This window comes from Podarcis pityusensis (assembly GCF_964106645.2).
Source record: "Podarcis pityusensis genome assembly, chromosome: 8".
In the NCBI taxonomy this organism is placed as follows: domain Eukaryota; kingdom Metazoa; phylum Chordata; class Lepidosauria; order Squamata; family Lacertidae; genus Podarcis; species Podarcis pityusensis.
In genome coordinates, this window is record NC_138033.1 from 6,813,050 (window position 1) to 6,829,893 (window position 16,844).

General features: G+C 50.2%; 1 protein-coding gene and 1 long non-coding RNA gene across 3 annotated transcripts in view; one reads left to right on the forward strand and one right to left on the reverse strand.

Annotated features, from left to right (window-relative positions):
- Positions 1–16,844, forward strand: part of LOC308484589 — an 81,032-nt gene that overhangs the window by 23,909 nt on the left and 40,279 nt on the right. The gene's annotated exons all lie outside the window — the stretch shown is intronic.
- LOC308484249 (SPARC-related modular calcium-binding protein 1-like) overlaps positions 13,672–16,844 on the reverse strand; it is a 62,949-nt gene continuing 59,776 nt past the window's right edge. For both annotated transcript variants that reach the window (XM_081019028.1, XM_081019029.1), the window contains exon 12: positions 13,672–14,192. The gene's annotated coding sequence lies outside the window, so the exon portion shown is untranslated. The remainder of the gene's footprint in view (positions 14,193–16,844) is intronic.

The following is a 16,844-nucleotide window of genomic DNA, read 5'->3' on the forward strand; positions in this document are numbered from 1 at the left end:
ATGACACTCAAGGTGGCAACCGATATCAGGCAAAGCTTATATAAAACAGTCGTCCGCTTGGTCGCCTGTGGCGAGCTCAGAATTTCTGGTGGGTGACCATGATAGGAAGAGTTGGTTCCTTCCTTTCTCTCCCCCCCCCCCCCCGCACACAACTACAGTATTTTTTGCTCTATAAGACTCACTTTTCCCCTCCTAAAAAGTAAGGGGAAATGTGTGCGCGTCTTATGGGGCGAATGCAAGCTGTGCAGCTATCACAGAAGCCAGAAACAGCAAGAGGGATTGCTGCTTTCACTGCGCAGCGATCCCTCTTGCTGTTCTGGCTTCTGAGATTCAGAATATTTTTTTTTCTTGTTTTTCCTCCTCCAAAAAACTAGGTGCGTCTTGTGGTCTGGTGCGTCTTATAGAGCGAAAAATAGGGGTATCTTCTTTTGGGGCAACTGATTCACTAGAAAGAGGTGAATGCACACAGGACAGCCATTGCATTGAGGACTAGTCACATGCGAGGACTTGATTCTCAACAACGGCACCACGGTTCCACCAACCAAACAGCAGCTTCTGAACAGGAACAGGAAGTGAGAACTACGTAGCGGCCCTAGAGAGGCAGAAAGACTAGACTCGCACCATTCTCTGGGGCTTGAAGTTGACCTGGTTTCCCACTAACTTCCTATGCGAAGGGTAGATTTATTTACTTATTTACTCAAAGGGATAGAGCATAGTCACCCTACACCCACAGAGGTCCGGGGTTAATGACAACTTCCATTTCCGCCTCTGAAAATGTGGGCTGCGCGTCACTCTAGCGCAGGGGAGGCAACACGCAGGGAAGCATCCTCTTGCGGGACTACAATTCCCATCACCCCCAGCCACGCCGGCAGGGGACTGATGGGATTTGTAGTCCGGAATGACAACCAGCCTTTCTCAACCTGTGGGTCCCCAGATGTTGTGGAACTACAACTCCCATCACCCCTAGCTAGCAAGGCCAGAGCTCAGGGATGATGGGAGTTGTAGTCCAACAACATCTGGGGACCGACAGGTTGAGAACCGCTGATCGGATGGCCATCTGTCATGGATGCTTTAGCGTTGCAGGGGGTTGGACTGGATGACCCCTGGGGTCCCTTCCAAGTCTAGGATTCTGTGATTCTACTCCTGCCCTAGCGACTCTGGCTCTCCCGATTTAATTCCTGCCTTTACCCCCTATTTCTCTCCAGCCCATTCTTGGTTTGGAACAGTTTTTCAAACCACTTCCCCTTCCTGCACCTTCACCCCCTGGCTGCCTTCTCCTCCACTGCTTCTCACGGTCTGACATTTAACGGTCTCGCTTCTCCCATTCCTAGAAGTGGCTGACCGACGTGCACAGGGAGCCCCCCAGATTTGGGGGGGGGTGTGCCAGCCTCAAAACGCTCCATCTGTCGCCGCCAGCGCTATGGCAATGCGAAACAGGCCGGCGGTCGGGTCAGAAGGGCTGGGTATGAATAATAAAAATTATTTTCGCTGCTGTTGTCGTTATCAGCATTATTGCAACAGCGTTCCTGAAATTTGCAGAGTTGCATGATTTGCACGGCTAGTTCTACTTGTTCTATTCAAGGGGAAGAACAGAATCCCCTACTACTATTACACCCCCACTGAAAGTCCTACCAATCTCACTTTCTGCCTATCTGAAAGGAGCACCCCCCCCCAACACTTTCAATCTGACCTGACTGTCACAGTCATAAGGTCCAGAAACCTTGCGGGGGCTTTTTTTCAAAATCAAGATTTCCAGAATGCCAAATCTGGCATTCGGTTTTAGATTCTGCCCTTCTCCCCATACACCTGAGGCCTCGGAAATAGTAGTTGTAGTAGCGCATGGGTGGGGGAATTTGTGGGTGTCCAGATAACGGCAGGGAGGCAGTGTGGTGTAGTGGTTAGAGTGTCACACCAGACCTTGGGAGAGAGCAGGGTTTCCGGTCCTCACCCAATCACGATGCTCACTGGGTGACCTTGGGCCAGCAACTGCCTCTCAACCTAACCTACCTCACAGCGTTGTTGTGAGAGTAATATTGGGGAGGACCATGTACTTGAGCTCCCTGGATGAAAGGTCACAGAATTCTGGAGTTGAAAGGGACCCCTGAGGATCATCCAGTCCAACCCCCTGCAATGCAGGAATCTTTTGCCCAACACGGGTCTCGAACCCTTGACCCTGAGATCAAGGGTCTCTCAGTTTCTACCGACTGAGCTATCGCTGGTGGCTATATTTTTAACTCCAGGATCAGAGGGACGCTGCCTATGGATTGCGGGCCCCAAGAGACAGCTAGAGCATGAGACTCTTAATCTCAGGGCTGTGGGTTCGAGCCCCGCATGGGGCAAAATAAGCATTGCAGGGGGTTGGAATAGATGACCTTTGGGGAGCCCTTCCCACTCTCCAATTCTACTCCTCCTGTGCCCGGCTTGTGAGCATCCCATAGACATCTGGCTGGCCACTGTGCGGGCAGAATGCGTCCCAGCAGTTTAGGGCAGTAGGAGTAAACAAACACAGGTCTCTCTTTCCTATGCCCTTAATTTGACATGGGCTCAGGTACAGTACTGAATTTGCCTTCACAGATCACCCCGAGAGCCAGTGGTTAAATGCACCAGATTAGGCCCTGCAAGACGCGAGTTCAAATCCCCACCGGGCCACACGAAGCTCACCGGCTGACCTGGGGCCAGTCACCGCCTCTCAGCCTGACCTACCCTTGTCCGCACGGAAGAATTAAATGAGATGGGGGAGAGCCACGCCTGCCACCTTGAGCTCCTTCGAAGGTGGGGCCAAAATGCAGAAAGTAATAATAAAACTAGTGCTTTTTTAAACCCATTTCACAGAGAGGGGAAGTGAGACTGGGAGGCAGCGGGGGAAGCCCACAGGAGGTTCGGAGTCCTGTTCGTTCCAGCAGAACGTCGATACACGTCCCTTTGCTCTGGACTGTGGCCAGCGAGCTGCGCGAGGTCATGGAAGGATTCTGCGGCGGGGTGGCACTTGAACGCTGACCCTCCTCAAAGCAGCACAGAAACCAGGCAATATCACCTCCCTCCCCTTTTCTCTCCAACCCAGAACAAGCAAGGACTCCTGGAGAAGTCCTATTCTAATCCCCTAACAGGGAAGTACAGTGGTACCTCGCAAGACGAATGCCTCGCAAGACAAAAAACTCGCTAGACGAAAGGGTTTTTCGTTTTTTGAGCTGCTTCGCAAGACGATTTTCCCTATGGGCTTGCTTTGCAAGACGGAAACGTCTTGCAAGTTTGTTTCCTTTTTCTTAACACCGTTAATACAGTTGCGACTTGACTTTGAGGAGCAACTCATAGAACGCGGTGTGGTAGCCTTTTTTGAGGTTTTTAAAGACTTTGGTGATTTTTGAAGCTTTTCCAAAACTTTCCCGACACCGTGCTTCGCAAGACGAAAAAAATCGCAAGACGACAAAACTCGCGGAACAAATTAATTTCGTCTTGCGAGGCACCACTGTATGGGTAACTAAGAACACCCCAATTTCCCTAAGCCATGGGTGATCTATCCCCTTATATCAGGGGTCAGCCACCTTTTTCAGCCAGGGACTGGTCCACCGTCCCTCAGACCATGTGGTGGGCCGGACTATATTTTGGCAAAGAAAATGAATGAATTCCTATGCCCCACAAATAACCCAGAGATGTATTTTAAATAAAAGCACACATTCTACTTGTGTAAAAACACGCTGATTCCGGGACCGTCCGCGGGCCGGATTGAGAAGGCGATTGGTCCGCATCCGGCCCCTGGGCCTTAGGTTGCCTACCCCTGCCTTATATTCTGGACACTGAGGTCCAGCGCCAAGGGCCTTCTGGCAGTTCCCTCACTGTGAGAAGCAAAGCTACAGGGAACCAGGCAGAGGGCCTTTTCGGTAGTGGCACCCGCCCTGTGGAGCACCCTCCCATCAGATGTCAAAGAGATAAACAACTACCTGACATTTAGAAGACATCTGAAGGCAGCCCTGTTCAGGGACGTTTTTAACATGTGACATTTTAATGTATTTTTAATCTTTGTTGGAAGCTGCCCAAAGTGGCTGGGGAGACCCAGCCAGACAGGCGGGGTACAAATAATAAATTATTATTATTATTATTATTATTCTCACAACACCCTGCAAGGCAGGCAAAAGGCCTCCCAGTGTGCTTTGGGGCTGAGCAAGGATCCGAAAAAAGGATTTCCCCAGCCTAAAACCCGCCTCAACACCACACCAGATCTCAGCGAGGGGGGTGGGATTCTTCCACCGCAAACCTCCCAAAGGGACTGGCAGAGGGGTCACAAGGCCTCGTTTCGGTGAGCCTGCCTAGGTTCCAAATCTGTGATCTGGTTGTGTTTGTGTGCATTCCTAATTTCAAGAGTGTGAACTTCCATTTTGATTCCCAACTTCTCCCACACGCAAAAACCACATCAAAGGAAGCCAGCATCTTAGGAGAACACAGGACAGGTCTGAAGGTCACTCTCAAGTTTACAGAGACTCCTAGACGCATGTACTCCCCACGCTCATTTCAAACCTGGGGTTTTGATTTCAGTTCCTTGCTAGGGCCCAGCAGCCGAAAAAGTTATTAATTGCGAGTAGGTGGGTATCTGCAAGGCTACTACACTCACCCAGTTTGCAATCCTGAGCGTTAAGAACTTTCTACGTTGACGGAGACTTGATTTTATTGCCACGCCACTTTTCCAGGTGTCTGTCGTTCTCCCCACCCCAAAAAAAAATTCTCCAAAAATTCAAAATACTTTGGGACAGGGGAGAAGGAAGACACACAAAAAAAAAGAGGCATGGCAGAAAAATAATTCTCAGCCAAGTTGAGGAACAGGTGACAAAAGTTTTAGACACAGACGCAGAGGAAAGTTTCTCTCCTCCATACTGGAAGTAACAAAATGAAATGAAAATTGCATTTCAAAATCACGCCAGGACTTTTTAAAAAACGAAAACCAAGGCAACTCCCCCCGTTTCAAAATGGCAACCTCCAAGAAGCTGAAGATTTCTCCCCCCCCCCTTTTTTTTGGCAGACAGATATGGAAAAGAATGAAACACACAGAGAAAGATCTGAATGGAAACAAAAATGAGTTCACACAGATTTCCTCCGCGGCTCAACTCCTTCCCCCTCCCTCGCTATTGCTACAGAGGAACTGGGTCAAAGAGCTCTACGTGACCGGAGTGGGGGAGGCCAAAGGGCACCATCCAGACGAGAGCGCAAAACTCACACGTGTCTTTTGCCTTTATTAAAAAGTTTTCGCCTGCTCTGAAGAGAGCAGCTGTAACAAAGGGAAAAGCGCGGGGCGGCGAGGGAGAGACGGGTCCCTAGATAACTGGAAGGAAATGAGATGTCCAAGCCTCTCTCCACCCCCCCCGGGGAGTCTCAGATGAATTAGATCTCCCCCGCCCCCCCCGAATCCCTCCAGATCGGAGAGTGTGCCCCAATTCACACAACACACCAGATCCGACTCTCTAGGGCGTCTTCTGAACGTGGCACCGATTCAAATCTAGCAAAGTACTGTCCAAGCAGGGAAAGAACGGGGGGTGGGCAGCCCCTCCCTACATTAAAGATTTGAAGAGAGAGACCCCCTTGCTTACTCCGGTCAACCCCCCCCCCGCCCCACCTCTTTCAGGCAAGCGTGCGCGCCGCTTCCGGAAAGCGAACACGCGTCCGCAGCCGCCCGAGCGCTCGCTCCGCTTGTTCCTGTCTAAACGGCAGTTTTAATTCAAACCCCAGATGTCCCACCCAGGAGAAGTTTCCAACGTCGGTGGGGTGGGGTGGGGGGAGGCGAGACCCACACCCGCCTCGCTTCTCTTTACAAGGAAGTTAAAGCTACCAGATTTGTAAAATCAGACCCCACCCCACATCCCCCCGAAATCGAGTCCTTGTAGGCGCTTCTACGAATCTGTACGGAAATCAAACAGGAAGGCAGCCGGGGTCGTGAAAAAGCCACGCGCCCCTCTTCCTCATCGCGACCCCCCCACTTCAAAGATTTGCAAACTTTTTTTTTTGCAAGGATTTTGGGCAACTTCTGGAAAGGCGCGTACGTTGAGTGGAGAGGGCGAAAGAAGCGAAGCAGCTCTAAAAACCCCACCCCAAATTTCTGTCAAAATCGGTGGGGGGGGGGTGTACAAATCAAAGGGCCCGGCGCCGTCTCCCCCCACGCCTTCAAGCGAGCGTCGACCGAGAAAAGTGCGTTCACACGATCGGTCGGGCAAGAGAGGTTCCGAGCGAGCCCCCGACCCACGCTCGGGCTTCTCCTCGTTACGGGGCACACGTGTTGGAACCGCCGCCGCCCCCAGTGGGGAGGGGAGGGGTTGCTCCGGATAGGAGGGTGTGTGGGGGGGGGGAGAAACGTGCGCGCACCCACCCAGGGAAAATGAAGGGAGAAGCCTCCCATCAGCGCCACACTCACCTTGGAAGAAGCAGCGGGAGAGGGGGAAAGAAAAAGTAGCCGCTTCCTCTGGCCGCGGGGGGAGGAAGGGGGGGGTCCTTTCTTTTCGAGCGAGGGAGCCCAGGAGATCAAAGGCGAGCGGGCGCGCCTTTCGAACGCTGGGACAAACTTTCCACTTCCGAAGAACGCGACGTCACAATGGGGGGTGTTTTCCTTCCCGGCGCCTCAACGTTCCACGGGGCTCCCGAGCTCGCCGGCGCCGCTGCTGCTGAAACCGCAATCGCCGCCGCCGCCGCCGCCGCTGCCTCCTCCTCCAGTTGCTGCTGCTGCTCCTTCCGCCGGCTGCAAAGTCATCCGCAGCTTCCTCCCCCAGGGCCACTTACTTGGCACTCCCCCCCCCCCCGCAACACACACACCCCAGAAAGCTCTTTTTGGGGTGCCGGGTGTGTTAGGGCGCAGCTGCAGCAGCCGCCCCGACGGGAAAAGCCCTACCGGAGAAAGAGGGGAGTGGACAAGGGGGGGGTGGGATCTCCCTTTGCTCCGTTTCCCGGGTTGCCAAAACCCCGCCCGCTTCGGCTGGCTGGCGCGCGCGCGCGCTTTCTCAACAGCCCCCCCAGCCCGCCTCCGCCTCGCTTGCTCGCTCGCAAGCCTGTCCCGGAATAGGAAAGGGCGCGGACGGAGAGAGGAAAGGGTCCTCCCTTCCCTGCTGGCGTTAATGCGCATGCTCCCCGGCCTCGTAAAAGGGGGAGGGCCTTTTCTCTTTTGCTGCTGCTGCTGCTGCTGCTGCTGCCCCCCCCCCCCATCCAGCGTGGAGCTGTCGTCTGACTTGTCAGTCTGGGCTAAGAGGACAGTTGCCAACTTCTGATGGCTGATAATGACATCTGGCCACCTCCATTATTCCTGTATCTTAAAAAAGGAACAGCGTTTCAGCAAGGGAAGCTTTTCCTAGCAAGGGGGGGGGGAGCTGGGGGGAGGAAGCCTCGCGATTCCCAAGTTACTTTTGCTTCCCTCCTCGGGACACAGGAAACTCCTTGTATCGAGTTAGATCAGGCGTCCCCCAACCGGCAGCCCTCCAGATGTTTTGGCCTACAACTCCCATGATCCCTAGCTAACAGGACCAGTGCTCAGGGATGATGGGAACTGTAGTCGAAAACATCTGGAGGGCCGAAGGTTGGGGGTGCCTTAGTTAGACCATTGCTCTATCTACCTCAGTATTGGAAACAGAATACAGTGGTACCTCTGGTTGCGAACAGGATCCGTTCCGGAGCCCCGTTCGCAACCTGAGCAGAATGCAACCCGTGTCTGCGCGGGTCGCGATTTGCCGCTTCTGCGCATGCACGTGACGCCATTTTGAGCGTCTGCGCATGCGTGAGCGGTGAAACCTGGAAGTAACCCGTTCTGTTACTTCCGGGTCGCCGCAGAGCGCAACCCGAAAACGCTCAGCCAGAAGCGTCTTTAACCCAAGGTATGACTAAAAAAATTCCTTCCAGTAGCACCTTAGAGACCACACAAAAGCTCATACCAATAACAAACTTAAAAAGGTAAAGGGACCCCTGACCATTAGGTCCAGTCGCGGACGACTCTGGAGTTGCAGCGCTCATCTCGCTTTATTGGCCGAGGGAGCCGTCGTACAGCTTCCGGGTCATGTGGCCAGCATGACTAAGCCGCTTCTGGCGAACCAGAGCAGCACACGGAAACGCTGTTTACCTTCCCACCAGAGCGGTACCTATTTATCTACTTGCACTTTGACGTGCTTTCGAACTGCTAGGTTGGTGGGAGCAGGGACCGAGCAACAGGAGCTCACTCCATCGCGGGGATTCGAATCGCCGACCTTCTGATCGGCAAGTCCTAGGCTCTGTGGTTTAACCCACAGCGCCACCCGCGTCCCAATAACAAACTTAGTTGGTCTCTAAGGTACTACTGGAAGGATTTTTTTTATTTTGTTTCCCACACTGACTGGCAGCAGCTCTCCAGCATTTCAGATCCACAATTTCCCCCAGATATACCTGGACACAGCAGAGAAGGAACCTGGGACCGTCCGCGTGCAGAGCAGATGTGCTGCTACTGAGCTATGACCATCATTGCGTGGAGGACAATAGGGGCACGCTGTTGGGACCCCAATTCTTAATTTGTCAAAGGGCACTGTCTACTCCCTCCCCAGTTGCAGATTGTTCTGGGCTATGCTCAATAATTATTATCCGTTACATTTTTGCACCAAGGTGTCTCAAAGCAATTTCCCCTATATACATAAAAAGGAAGGCTGTCGTCACGCAGCCCTCGTTGGAGGATTTGTAGCACCTTGTCGAAGTCCTGGATTTGCACGGGGTCAGGGTGGGGGAGTGGAGTGAAAGAGAAGGCAGGTTTTAAAACAGTGGTCTTAAACAATAGTAGAAGTTTGAATAAAGCGGGGATTGCGGGGGGACAAAGAGGAGCTGTGATATGGGGTTTTGATGGGGGTAGGTGGGGCTGGCAAGCCGTGTGAGAAGGGGTGGCAGCACCCAGCACATAATAAAAAGTAGAAATAACATAGATATTAGCCCCAGTTAGGAAAATAGCAAAAACTAAAATACTCTGCTGAAAATACTAGACAGTGGACGCTCGGGTTGCGAACGTGATCCGTGCGGGAAGTACGTTCGCAACCCCCAGCGCTGCATCTGCGCATGCGTGGGTCGCAATTTGGTGCTTCTGCGCATGTGCAAAGTGCTATTTAGTGCTTCTGCGCATGCGCAAGCACCGACACCTGGAAGTAACCTGTTCCGGTACTTCCGAGTTCGGCGCAGTGCGCAACCCAAAATCGCACAACCCGAAGCGTCTGTAACCCGAGGTATGACTGTACGTTTTAAGGAGCAGATCTGCCCACTATACTTAAAAAATTAGTACAAAGCCATTGATGGATTTAACTATCTTCCCAATTTAAAAACCAAAGGTAAACCCATCTAGCTGGGTTTCCCCAGCCACTCTGGGCGGCTTCCAACAAAATATTAAAATACAGTAATGCATCAAACATTAAAAGCTTCCCTAAACAGGGCTGCCTTCAGATGTCTTCTAAAAGTCTGGTAGTTGTTGTTCTCTTTGACATCTGGTGGGAGGGCGTTCCACAGGGCGGGTGCCACCACCGAGAAGGCCCTCTGCCTGGTTCCCTATAACTTGGCTTCTCGCAGTGAAGGAACCGCCAGAAGACCCTGGACCTCAGTGTCCAGGCAGAACGATGGAGGTGGAGACGCTCCTTCAGGTATACTGGACCGAGGCCGTTTAGGGCTTTAAAGGTCAGCACCAACACTTTGAATTGTGCTCGGAAACTTCCTGGGAGCCAATGTAGGTCTTACAGGACCAGTGTTAATATGGTCTCGGCGGCCGCTCCCAGTCACCAGTCTAGCTGCCGCATTCTGGATTAGTTGCAGTTTCCGGGTCACCTTCAAAGGTAGCCCCACAGAGAGCGCATTGCAGTAGTCCAAATGAGAGATAACTAGAGCATGCGCCACTCTGGCGAGACAGTCTGCGGGCAGGTAGGGTCTCAGCCTGCGCACCAGATGGAGCTGGTAGATAGCTGCCCTGGACACAGAATTGACCTGCACCTCCATGGACAGCTGTGAGTCCAGAATGACTCCCAGGCTGCGCACCTGGTCCTTCAGGGACACAGTTACCCCATTCAGGACCCGGGAGTCCTCCACATCAGCCCACCCCCTGCCCCCCAAGAACAGTACTTCTGTCTTGTGAGGATTCAACCTCAATCTGTTAGCCGCCATCCATCCTCCAACCTTTATCGCTTTATAAGCAAAAACTGAGCCTAGAAACCCCTTAGTTGCTGGTACAGTTGAGGCAGGATTGGTGTTTATGTGCTTCGACCCTGGTCTTCAATCTAAACCACTGAGTTCTGCACCAGCTACGGTTTCTGAACCGTCTTCAAGGGCAGCCCCAAGTATAGCACATTGCAGTGATCTAAGCCCGGAAGCCACCAGAGCATTGACAACAGAAGTTAGGTTCTATCTGTGCTGCGTTTTTGCATAGTGCTTCGAGACGTTTAAATATTAAGTGGCTTGGATACATGCCTTTAAATAAATAAATACATGAATAAGATACATAAATAAATAACATTAATTTGTTGGCGGCTCCGCTCTGTCTCTTGCATGCTTGCACTCATTAACAGCCCTTGCCCTCTGCTGATTTAAAAGCCAAGGAGGCCTTTGGTGGTTTTTAAAAAATATATATATTTGGAAGAATGCCAACAGGCTGTGCAGGCACAGTTCAAAAGGTACGTCAGCAGCTGCAGTGGGCGATGTGGCTGGCTGAGCATGGCGCATGGATCTAGTGTTCATGTGCAGTTCTGCGCATTTATGTCCATGTGCACTTCCCTGTTTAGGGAAGCATGTAATGTTTGATAGCTTTGACGATGTTGATGATGATGATGATGTTGGGAGCCACCCAGATGGGTGGGGTAACAAAAACAATGTGCACTACATCTGACCTTTAAAGCCCTAAACGGCCTCGGTCCAGTATACCTGAAGGAGCGTCTCCACCCCCATCGTTCTACCCAGACACTGAGGTCCAGCGCTAAGGGCCTTCTGGCGGTTCCCTCCCTGCGAGAAGCCAAGTTACAGGGAACCAGGCAGAGGGTCTTCTCGGTAGTGGTGCCCGCCCTGTGGAACGCCCTCCCACCAGATGTCAAGGAAATAAACAGCTATCTGGCGTTTAGAAGACATCTGAAGGCAGCCCTGTTTAGGGAAGCTTTTAATGTTTAATAGGTTATTGTATTGTTAGTGTTCTGTTGGAAGCCGCCCAGAGTGGCTGGGGAAATCCAGCCAGATGGGCAGGGTATAAATAATAAATAATAATAATAATAATAATAATAATAATAATAGGGACGTGGGTGGCTCTGTGGGTTAAACCACAGAGCCTAGGGCTTGCTGATCAGAAGGTCAGCAGTTTGAATCCCCACGACGGGGTGAGCTCGGTCCCTGCGTTTGCCAACCTAGCAGCTCAAAATCACGCAGTTTAAGTAGATAAATAGGTACTGCTCAGGCGGGAAGGTAAACGGCGTTTACATGCGCTGCTCTGGTTGGCCAGAAGCGGCTTAGTCATGCTGGCCACATGACCCGGAAGCTGTACGCCGGCTCCCTCGGCCAGTAAAGCAAGATGAGCGCTGCAACCCCAGAGTCGGTCACGACTGGACCTAATGGTCAGGGGTCCCTTTACCTTTTCCCCAAAGGCAAAACCAGGAGCTGTGGCAGGAAGCAGTAAATGAGGCCTTCCTGATACATAAGAACACAGGGAGCTGCCTTATACTGAATCAGACCATTGGTCCACTGGGCTCAGTATTGCCTACTCTAACTGGCAGTTTCAGATAGAGGTCTCTCCCAGCCCCAGCTGGAGATGCCAAGGACTGCATCTGATACTTTTTCCGTGCAAAGTACACGTCCCATCACAGAACCGCTGCATTTCCCCAGGTCCAGATAAGAGTGTGATAAGAACTTGCTCCCACAGTGGCCAACCAGATGTCTGTGGGAAACCCACAGGAAGCCCTCAAGCGCAAGAGTGCGCTCCTCACCTTTTTTCAGGACACATCTTTTTCATGAGTAGGGTCACCAGTCAGCAAATGTGTTTCCTTTTTTGCTCTTCACAATATGTGGGAATATGGCAACCCTGTCGTGGATGCATTAGCTGAGATTCCTGCATTGCGAGGGGTTGGACTACATGACCCTCGGGGTCCCTTCCAACTCTACAATTCTATGAAGGTGTGTCCAAGTTAGACCAACCCGCCTATCTTTGCATCTCACCACCCTGCTTACCCGCCGCCCACAGATCACCCCACCTGCATCTGCAACTGCGGAGCGTGACGACAGCCTTTAGTTTCTATGTATATAGGCAGAAAATCCATTTAAGATATAGGCACATTTGCGCATTTGATGACAGGTTACGCAGAACGGGAAAAAGAGGCACAGGATTTTCAGCTTCTGTGCAGGCCCCTGGTCCAGCACCTCTTGTTTTAGGAACGAATCGCTTTGAGTATGAAAATAAAGGATTTAGTAAGCAACCTAAGAAGAGAGAGATCCGTTTTACCTGAGCATAAACCCTTCTTAAGTAATGCTGTGTTATTCCAGCAGAGGGCGCAAAACGCCAAGGAATTTTGAGCAGGGAAGTATAGAAAAAAATACTTGTTTTCCCCAGCCTCAGCCACAGGGCTGCACTGGAACCCGAGTTATAACAGGCTGTGGTGGGCAGGAAGTGGTTACAAAGGGGTAATAGGTACAGGGGAACAGGGGAAAGGAAATCAAATGGAAGGTTAAAATAAGATAAAACTGGCTTGCACACAAATACATTAGACTGGTGACCGGGAGTGGCAGCCAAGACCATGTAACAACGGTTCTGAAAGACCTACATTGGTTCCCAGTACGTTTCTGAGCACAATTCAAAGTGTTGGTGCTGACCTTTAAAGCCCAAAGGCCCAGTATATCTGAAGGAGCGTCTCCACCCCCATCGTTCTGCCCGGATACTGAGGTCCAGCTCCGAGGGCCTTTTGGCGGTTCCCTCCCTGCGAGAAGTGAGGTTACAGGGAACTAGGCAGAGGGCCTTCTCGGTTGTGTCGCCCTCCCTGTGGAACGCTCTCCCATCAGACGTCAAAGAAATAAACAACTATCTGACTTTTAGAAGACATCTGAAGGCAACCCTATCTGTTGTTGTTGTTGTTGTTTAGTTGTTTAGTCGTGTCCGACTCTTCATGACCCCCTGGACCAGAGCACGCCAGGCACTCCTGTCTTCCACTGCCTCCCGCAGTTTGGTCAAACTCATGATTGTAGCTTCAAGAACACTGTCCAACCATCTCGTCCTCTGTCACCCCCTTCTCCTTGTGCCCTCAATCTTTCCCAGCATCAGGGTCTTTTCCAGGGAGTCTTCTCTTCTCATGAGGTGGCCAAAGTCTTGGAGCCTCAGCTTCAGGATCTGTCCTTCCAGTGAGCACTCAGGGCTGATTTCCTTCAGAATGGAGAGGTTTGATCTTCTTGCAGTCCATGGGACTCTCAAGAGTCTCCTCCAGCACCATAATTCAAAAGCACCAGTTCTTTGGCGATGAATTGGTTGGCCAGTGTTCTCGAAGCTACCAGCATGAGTTTGACCAAACTGCGGGAGGCAGTGGAAGACAGGAGTGCCTGGCGTGCTCTGCTCCAGGGGGTCACGGAGAGTCGGACACGACTAAACGACTAAACGACAACAACAAGCAGATAAGTACAATTTTTCAATATTCAAGTTAGGCCCCCGATATTAATTCCACGAAAAGGAACCCAGAAATATGAAAGAAACCACCCTTGTATATCCATAATTTATTGATTCAAATAAACAGACTACAATTCATTTTAAAACCCAGCTGATTTTTTTACGCAACTGAAAAGCACAGCCTTTTGAAACACCCTCTAACAAACATGGAAGTCCCCTTACATTCACTTTTTTCTCTCTCTCTTAAAAATTACGTTGCAAAAACAAAGCAAAGATTATTATTTCTTATTTTTTATACATATATAAAAAAATCTACTAAGGTAGATGGTTTCTGCAGGCCTGTTGTTAACTACGTTTCTTTTTTAAAAAAGCAAAAAAATAAAATAAAAAGGAAAACACAGAAAATGGACTGACAGCCACATTTGTCCCACCCCTTTCCACGTATATCTCCACTTCCCGGAACCATCGTCAACCTTCTGGGCAGAAAGTCCAGTCCGTCTCTTTAAAGTGCAAAGAGTCTGCAACCAGAGGCGGGAATGCAGTGTTCAGAGAATGAGAGAGCGCCCCCTGGGCTTCTGGAGGGGGAAAGCGCCATTCTTTGTCAGGGGGAAGTCTATGGAGAGAGAAAGAGGGAGAGAAATTAAGTTCGGCGGAGGCTCACAATCCACCACCAGCCTGGTCACCTGCGGCGACTAAGAATCACATCTAGGCGCGTAGAAAGGGAGATATTGCACACGTGGCTTTTTCTTTCAGGATGCAAACGATCAACATAGGTAAGCTTTTTGTAGATTAGCAGTGCATAGTCCTGTGAGTTCAGCTGGGATGAGATTCAGCAAAGGTGAGCTTCACGGAAGAGCCGGGGTCACATATCTCCAGGGCCGGATTTAGATTTGATGAGGTCCTAAGCTACTGAAGGAACGCGGGTGGAGCTATGGGTTAAACCACAGAGCCTAGGACTTCCCTACCATTAGGTCCAGTCGTGGCCGACTCTGGGGTTGCGGCGCTCATCTCGCTTTACTGGCCGAGGGAGCTGGCGTCCAGCTTCCGGGTCATGTGGCCAGCATGACTAAGCCGCTTCTGGCAAACCAGAGCAGCGCACGGAAACGCCGTTTACCTTCCTGCTGGAGTGGTACCTATTTATCTACTAGCACTTTGACGTGCTTTCGAACTGCTAGGTTGGCAGGAGCAGGGACCGAGCAACGGGAGCTCACCCCACTGCAGGGATTCGAACCGCCGACCTTCTGATCGGCAAGTCCTAGGCTCTGTGGTTTAACCCACAGCACCACCAGCATCCCCAAACATACCCTGTGCCTAATCTGTTATAAAATAGCAGCTGAGTCTTTCACAGAGGCGGCTATGGGACCCACACCCAGCCTTCAAAACTGACCCATCCTTAATTTCACATCCCCACCCTAGAGAGATAACCTGAATGCGAACGGAAAGTTTTTCAGACGGTCATTCTTTGCTCCTGAAGATAGTTTCCAGAAACTTGTGCTACAGGCAGTGAATTAAATTGGGGAAGAGGAAAAACCAACCCGAAAGGCAGGGAGAAGCTCTGGGAGAATTAAGGAAGTGAAGAAAGGCAAAATTAAAATTTTGTCACTTATACATATCTGGTGGACCTGTAAAAAAATCAAAAGCTTCTGGGATATAGTATATGATGAACTTAAAAAAATATTTAAATACAACTTTGTGAAAATTACAGAAGCTTTCCTATTAGGAATAACAGACACAGGTATAGCAAAAGAAGATCGGAAAATATTCCTTTATGCCACAGGCGCGGTGAGGACCTTAATTGCCAGAAACTGGAAAAAAAGAATTTGTGCCAACAAAAAAGGAATGGCAGGCTAAATTATTAGATGATACTGAATTGGCCAGATTAACAGAGATTATTAGGGGACAGCCCAGACAAGGATTTCAAAAAGAATGGGGAAAATGTAGAGAATACTTTACCCAAAATATACACCTGGACTTGTTTCGATTAATTTCTACAGGAGACTTTGTGGTTTTTTAAAGTCATAATTAGGAAAAATTGTAATAATCACATGTAAAAGAAATAGTACACAAGAAGTAAATAAGGAGGCCATTTACAGGACAAAGGAAGTCTTTTATTTTTATATTATGTTTTCTTTGTGTAAGGGGATAGGAGTTTAATTTTGACAATTAAATTGGCAACGGCGGTGGGTTTGTTTGTTTGTTTGTATGTATGAGTTGTTGTGGACTATGTTGTAAATAAATTATATAAAATAAAATAAAATTTCGTCACCTGCATTGTGCGAAGTTAACAGGGGAAAAAAGAAACCTAAAGCATTTTAGACTTTAATTAGGGTTTCGAATCTCCCACTCGCAGTTGCAAGGAACAAGAAATCAATTTGCCCTGTTTGGAGAGGTGCGTAGAGCGTTTCAAGTTAACCTAATCAACCCCCCGCCCCTTTCTGCTCCGAGAAAGCATTTTGCAGGCAACTGTGTTCCGCACAGCTAATCCACGCTTAATCCATCAGAAGGAATTGCACAGAGTCCCCCTTTGTCTGCGATGGAAGCTGGTAGAGGGAGAGGCTGGAGCTGGATTTAAGTTATATGAGTGGGGTGGGGAAGAGTGGTTGGGGGGCGGTGGTGAGGCTTTCAGAGAGGAACAGTTTGTTCCAAGCCCTGGCAAATCTCAGAGGCTGGCGAGGTTGCTGCTGGGGCTGCTGCTTTAGAGACCAGAGGCCAAGGAGATGGGCAAGGAATAATAATAATAATAATAATAATAATAACAACAACAACAACAACAATAATAATAATAATAATAATAATAATAATAATAATAATTTATTATTTATACCCCACTCATCTGGCTGGGTTTCCCCAGCCACGTTAGGCGGCTTCCAACAAAATATTAAAATACAATAATCTATCAAACATTAAAAGCTTCCCTAAACAGGGCTGCCTTCAGATGTCTTCTAAATGTCTGGTAGTTATTTTTCTCTTTGACATCTGATGGGAGGGTGTTCCACAGGGCGGGTGCCACTACCGAGGAGGCCCTCTGCCTGGTTCCCTGTAACCTGGCTTCTCGCAGCAAGGAAACCACCAGAAGGCCCTCAGCGCTGGACCTCCGTGTCCAGGCTGAACGATGGGGATGGAGACGCTCCTTCAGGTATACTGGGCCTTTGAGGCCGTTTAGGGCTTTCAAGGTCAGCACCAACACTTTGAATTGTGCTCGGAAACGTACTGGGAGCCAGTGTAGGTCTTTCAAGACCAGCGTTATGTGGTCTTGGTGGCCGCT